Below are 6,000 nucleotides of genomic sequence, written 5' to 3' on the forward strand. Positions count from 1 at the left end.
GTGTCCTCCAATTATTCAGCAACGAAAGCTTACTAAAGTGCTTGCTTTCCCTGGAGAATAGCGCATTAAGGTCCGTAAACAGATCTCATTTGGCAATGGTCCGTTAAGTCGGACTCATTATGAATTGCATGCGTGTGTAACATGCAACCTTTGTTTCTACAACGCCTACTCATGTACTAACTAGCACTCATTACTTTCCGTGATTGATGAAAACAGTATACAAGGTGTACACGAAGTAGGGCATAGAAGTTTTAAAATGTTAAGGTGGACAAAACTCATTTGAGCAACTGTTGTTTTAAGGGCCTCTTGTTTGTTGATCAAGCAACCTTTCACGCATAATTATAATGCTGGTGGAGATAAACTAAACTTTCTGCTCTCAAAACTACAGCGAGACAAACGTTGTTCTATGATAGTCGGTCCAGCACGTTGCCAAACGTGAACCTATCAGCTGATATTCGCTAGACGCTGCGAAAAACCGATGAAAGAGAAAACAATGCTCGCCAAAACAAAAAAACGTTGTATTTTAAGCTATTAGAACTGTCATTCATATCATAACAAGCTTTTTTTGAGCGAACAGCTACTGCTTCTATCAACTCATAAAAGCTTGCATATTGGCCTTGAGTGTTCGCCACTTTAATGAGTGTTCACCACTTTCGCCAGCTAATGAAGGCCTCGGTTCTGGCAGTCTTGATGAAATAGATAGCATAAAGGAGTTCTCCCACATCTTCCGCCCGCACCGTTCGAAGAGGTTTCCCGTGGCTCTCGCTTTAATACAGTACTTGCTACGTTCGCCGCCATGGACGAGGGTGGTGTTAAATGTTCTTTTACAATAGACGTAAATACCCCCAAAAGCAGAAGTTTGGAGAGCAGTCACTGTAGCCGAGTTTATAGAGCACAGGACGCGAAATTCGGTGGTCATGGTCGTGGTTGTTGTTGTTTGCCTCGGATCCCACCCGTAGCATGCGGTTGTTTTTTCTTCTGCTTTCTAATCAGTTGTATTTAGGCGATATTATAATCCCGCTATTAATCTCCAATTGATCAATACCTAACATTAGAACGAAATAAATAAATATATCCCTATCATCCTTGCTTTCGGTGTCTGTTTTCTTCCTTCATGTTATATGCGGGGTGTTTCGCCTAAGGCTTTACATATTTTTTAAAGCAGGGTTTTTGACAGACAAGAGCGCCTTTTCGGCATAGCATTGCCAGCGTTGTAGTACATCAAAATACAACCCAGGCATGCTACCTAGCATCCTATTAACTAACACTTAATATTCAACGTTTGATTGTTTCTGTTAGGCTCCTTCATTATTGAGGGACGTGTAGCCCACCGTACGTAATAGCCATATCAGTTTTTAGAATTTCGAAAACGCGGTTACCTTCGGCGCTGTGGCCCAACAAATTTTCCCTAACTCGCGCCGAATAGGTGCGCTTCAGAGAAGCTTGCTGGAAAAGCCATCTCCCAAGTGCACGTAACTCGCCGAATCAGCCAAAATTTGTTGGGCCACAGCACTGAAGGTAACCGCGTTTAAGAAATTCTTAAAACTGACATAGATATCACTTATGGTGGGCTATACGCCCCTATACAATTAAGGACCCTTACAGTAAATGTTAAAAAACGCGTATTGTGGTCGTAGATTACTCTGAGGTAAAGCTAACCACCACAGGCCTCGGCGAGCAGGCAGCGCTCTTTTCCACCTCCAGAAGGTTGGCAGAAGCTTCGGCAGCTCTAGACTGAGGGCCCACCCACAGAACTCTAACCACCATGCTCTTCAATAAACGTGTACTCACTCCATTAATATTAGTTAAACAGCCTACTACTTAGGGCGTCTTAGCTGTATCCTGATGTGGTCCACTGGTGTCAATGCTATGCCGGGAAAAAGCGCTTTTCTAACAAAAAAATCCATTTTTAAAAATTATATAAAATCTTAGGTGAAACACCCTGTATACTTAATCATGTGTAATTTGCATCAGGTTACACCCGAGTTTATGGTTACTACCTAGTTAATAGGTGTATGCGTACGCCGCCTGCTACGTTTACGCGCCGCAGTGGCTCAGTGGTTATGGCTCTCGGCGGCTGACCCGAAAGACGCGGGTTCGATCCCGGCCACGGCTGCCGAATTTTGATGGAGGCAAAATTCTAGAGGCTCGTGTACTGTGCGATGTCAGTGCACGTTAAAGAACACCAGGTGGTCGAAATTTCCGGACCCTTTCATTATGGCGTCCCTCATAGCCTGAGTTGCTTTTGGACGTTAAGCCCAGAAACCCAAACCCAGGCCTGCTACGTTTAATTGGTTAGTATGACGTCACAAGGTCACGTGACCTGGGTGACAGGTGGCGACCCGCTGCTCCGCGCAGAACGCCGCCGCCGCCTACGACGAAGAGGACAACGAAAACGTCGACGTCGCAGAATTTTCTCCAGAACGGGAGCCGTGACCGATATGCATGCATAGAACTATTGTAATAAACACTGTGTCATTTATGTAGTGTCCTTCACCCATGCCGCGCAAATACACACAGCGCACAGAATACTCTTCAATACCCCCTTAATCACAAAGCAATATAATAAGTAGCGAAGCACCAGCACGATAAACAATGCAAAATCAAGAGGGAGAGTGAACATCAATTGCAAAACAGTGCTGGCGCACCTTGCTCGCATTACATTTATTTTTTTAAAATGTTGCACAGGGATTAAGATGTTCGGTAATAACAACCTTCTATTGCATATTCGATTCTTCCAACCGCTATAAAATATGCTGGTATATCTGCAGCGGAACCTCACGTAGCGTCTTGAACACGAAATGAAGAAAAGCTTGCCTTCGCAGAGAGGAAATTTTTCTTTTCTTCAAGACCTATCCGCCACGATGTCTTAGTAACTATGGCGTTTGGCTCCGGAGATCATAGTCGCAGAATTGAATCTCGTCTTTTGCAGCCACGCTTCGATGAAGGCGAAGCGCAAAGGCAGCTCCGTGTGAAACGCAAAAGCGGCCGCGGGCAGTTCGCGCTAAAGACTGCTAGGTGGCGAAAAGTGCTCAGGAGCTCCCCAATACGGTGTCCCTAAAAGGTCACGTGTCTATTTTCGATCTTTATCCTCACATACAGTACCATATAATGGCATAATGGCATACAATGCCATATCATATCACCACACCACAATACACCGCACCATAACGTACTATGCTGTATCATACCATGCAATACCACAGCACATCATGCCTTATCATACGATCTCATACGATGAGTAACGTAACATAACACATCCTACCTTATCATACCGTACCGTACTATACAATAAACCATACCCCACCACCCCATGCAATACAATACCATACTATACCATACCATTCCATAATGCACCATGCCACACACTACCTTACCTTACCAGCCGATTTTCACGGCGAAAATGAAAATCGCTGCTGCGCGAAATCACCAGCACAGACTTCACCAGCATGCCAGAAGCCTTACAGCGAACTCAAAGCGGTTGTTGCTTGTTACAGGTTATTTTGATCACACCCGAACAGCAGTAGCTGCCTATATTTTGAACTACTTGGCTGAAGCAAAGTGGCTACACTTTCAGAAGCCGCTGTGTTGCCTTAAGCTTCCCTGTTGTCTGTATTTTCATCGCGTGATAAACGCTTTTTAAAAGACTGGATACTGCTCCTATGCTTAGCATTAATTCCGACAAATGTTAAGCATCGATCTGTGCTGTTCGCATTCCGTTAGAAATCATTCCATAAAATTGTTGAAATAATGACCAAAATCTCGGTTAGAAAGCGGCCCAATTTTTTACCCGACAACGTTAAGGACCCCGTATCGCATTAAAGCGGTCGTCATCGTCGACCTGCTTAACATGGCCGTGAGCGAGAAATCCATAGAAAATATTCAAAGAAGCAACCTAGATGGCAGGTGGACACCTAAATCATGTGACTTTGGGAGCGCATCACAGCGTGTTGTGGATTTTGGGAAACTAGCCACCGTGGCAGGAAGTATATTCAAATTAATTGTTGGCCGCAAATGATTGCTCGGTGAGAGCAACGTGAATCACACAAGCCCCATGGTGGCAGCATCTGCCAGGGCAGTGGCGCATCGATTAACAGTAGAGAAGTAGTGAAGTTGAGAAGAACCAATTCCGCATATAAAAGCATTAAACCAATAATGCTATTCCGTCATACTCTTAAGGTGGAGCTTAGAGGGGCCAGAAAAAAAAAACATCATGGTGATTATCAACGGCGACGAACGGAAGAGTCCTCAAGAAGAACACGCCAATTGAAAGCAAAAAGTGACCAGCACACTGCTGCAGACATGGTACGAACCGGCGTACAACTCACCTTTTACTCGGTTTAAGGAATAATTCATTTCCGGTCATATGTTATTAATTTGGCCTCCTTTAACACTCGGATGTGTTAAGAAGCAGCTTGATTTAATTAAGACATCCTACAGATTTTGTCCCACTTTGCCAGGCAAGAAGCCTTACTTCCCTCTTGACCAAAGCATAAAACCTGCTCCCGAAAGAAGTTATATATTCCTACGATTGTGAAAAAAGGAAAATGCCGTTTAGGGGAAAATTTGCGCGTTTCCTCAGAACTTCAATGAAGTAGGCAGCTAAGAAATCTAGAAAGGAACTATTTAAACAGGAGCGCCTCAGTGGCTTCAGTACTTTCATTCCCAATAACTCTGAAGAAAAAACATTTTTGTGCTGGCGAGAGTTCATAGACGCAATTTTTTTAAATTTTGTAAGATTTCATTGCACTAATCAAAATTCGAAAGGACACTTAAACTCCGCCTTAAGGGTATGACAGGGTAGAGTAATACGTTTGGCTTTCCATTCTGAGCAATTAGACCCGTTCGTTTGAACACATTTTTTTCATTTCTTTCAATTGTTTCACTGAATAATTGATCAAATACAGGCTCTAAATTTTCTAATTAGCATCATCAAGAACTGTCTTTCTATTCTGTGCATTTTGACACATGTTGACACATGTGAACCCTCTTTCCATTTTTTTTCATTTTTGAATTTATTAAGTAAGCAATTTCCTTGATTTCATTATTCGTCATCGCCTATCACACACCAATCAGTAATAAATCACTATAACAACAGATTACCATAATATGTTCATTTTTACGCAGGCCAGATTTTTTCCAACACGCGGTGCCGACTACGGCTACGCTGACGGCTGTTCGACCGAATGAGCCGTATGCTCTATCACGTATCGCGTAAAAGATTCTCAGATCTACAGTCGCCAGACTTGCATTTTTTTGTTATTAACATTTTTTCTATCGTTAAAACCATTCCGTTCCTCATTAGTTTTCTTTGGCAGTTTTAAATGCTCGATCCAAGCATTGGAAAAACTTTAAAACGAAGATTTTGCTACACTATATTAGAAGAATCGACCATATATTTCAACATTTTGATAACAGTACCTTACAATTTTTTAATAATCAAAATTTTGTTCAGCAATGTTGGGAATGCGTCACAATCATTCTGCCTTTATTCATCACAACTCTAACGTGCTAGCTGCGTCGTTGCGGCGAGGAATAGCAAGCAAAAGAGTGTAAAATCTGCTCGAGAAGTCAACTGGTTTCCTCAGAGCAGAGGAAGTTTCAACGAGTAGGGGGCGAGTAAATAATCAAGATTGGAGAGAGATCTTACTTCCTTCTTATCTTATGCAACGTTATGTAACGGGAAGGTAGCTATTGAATCAAATCTTGAGCGTGAATGGCAAGAAAGAAATATAAATATAATCACAATAGTTTGCCGATTCAAACTTGAAAATAATTTTTATAACACTGGAGGCTTCTCAGGTGTGTTCAAAATTAAACGGAAGACTGGATTTTTAAAAATGCCTGTTCGTTATTATGCGCCTAGAGTGGCACATTTTAATATATAGAGAAATAAGGTTTAGGGAAAATAGTAAAATACAGCAAGATAAAATAGGAAATAGCGTAGCACGCCAGGGTCGGCTACTTTGCTTTACCTGTTCTTCACGTATGACCTGATGA

The sequence above is a fragment of the Amblyomma americanum genome, chromosome 7 (assembly GCF_052857255.1).
Source record: "Amblyomma americanum isolate KBUSLIRL-KWMA chromosome 7, ASM5285725v1, whole genome shotgun sequence".
In the NCBI taxonomy this organism is placed as follows: Eukaryota; Metazoa; Arthropoda; class Arachnida; order Ixodida; family Ixodidae; genus Amblyomma; species Amblyomma americanum.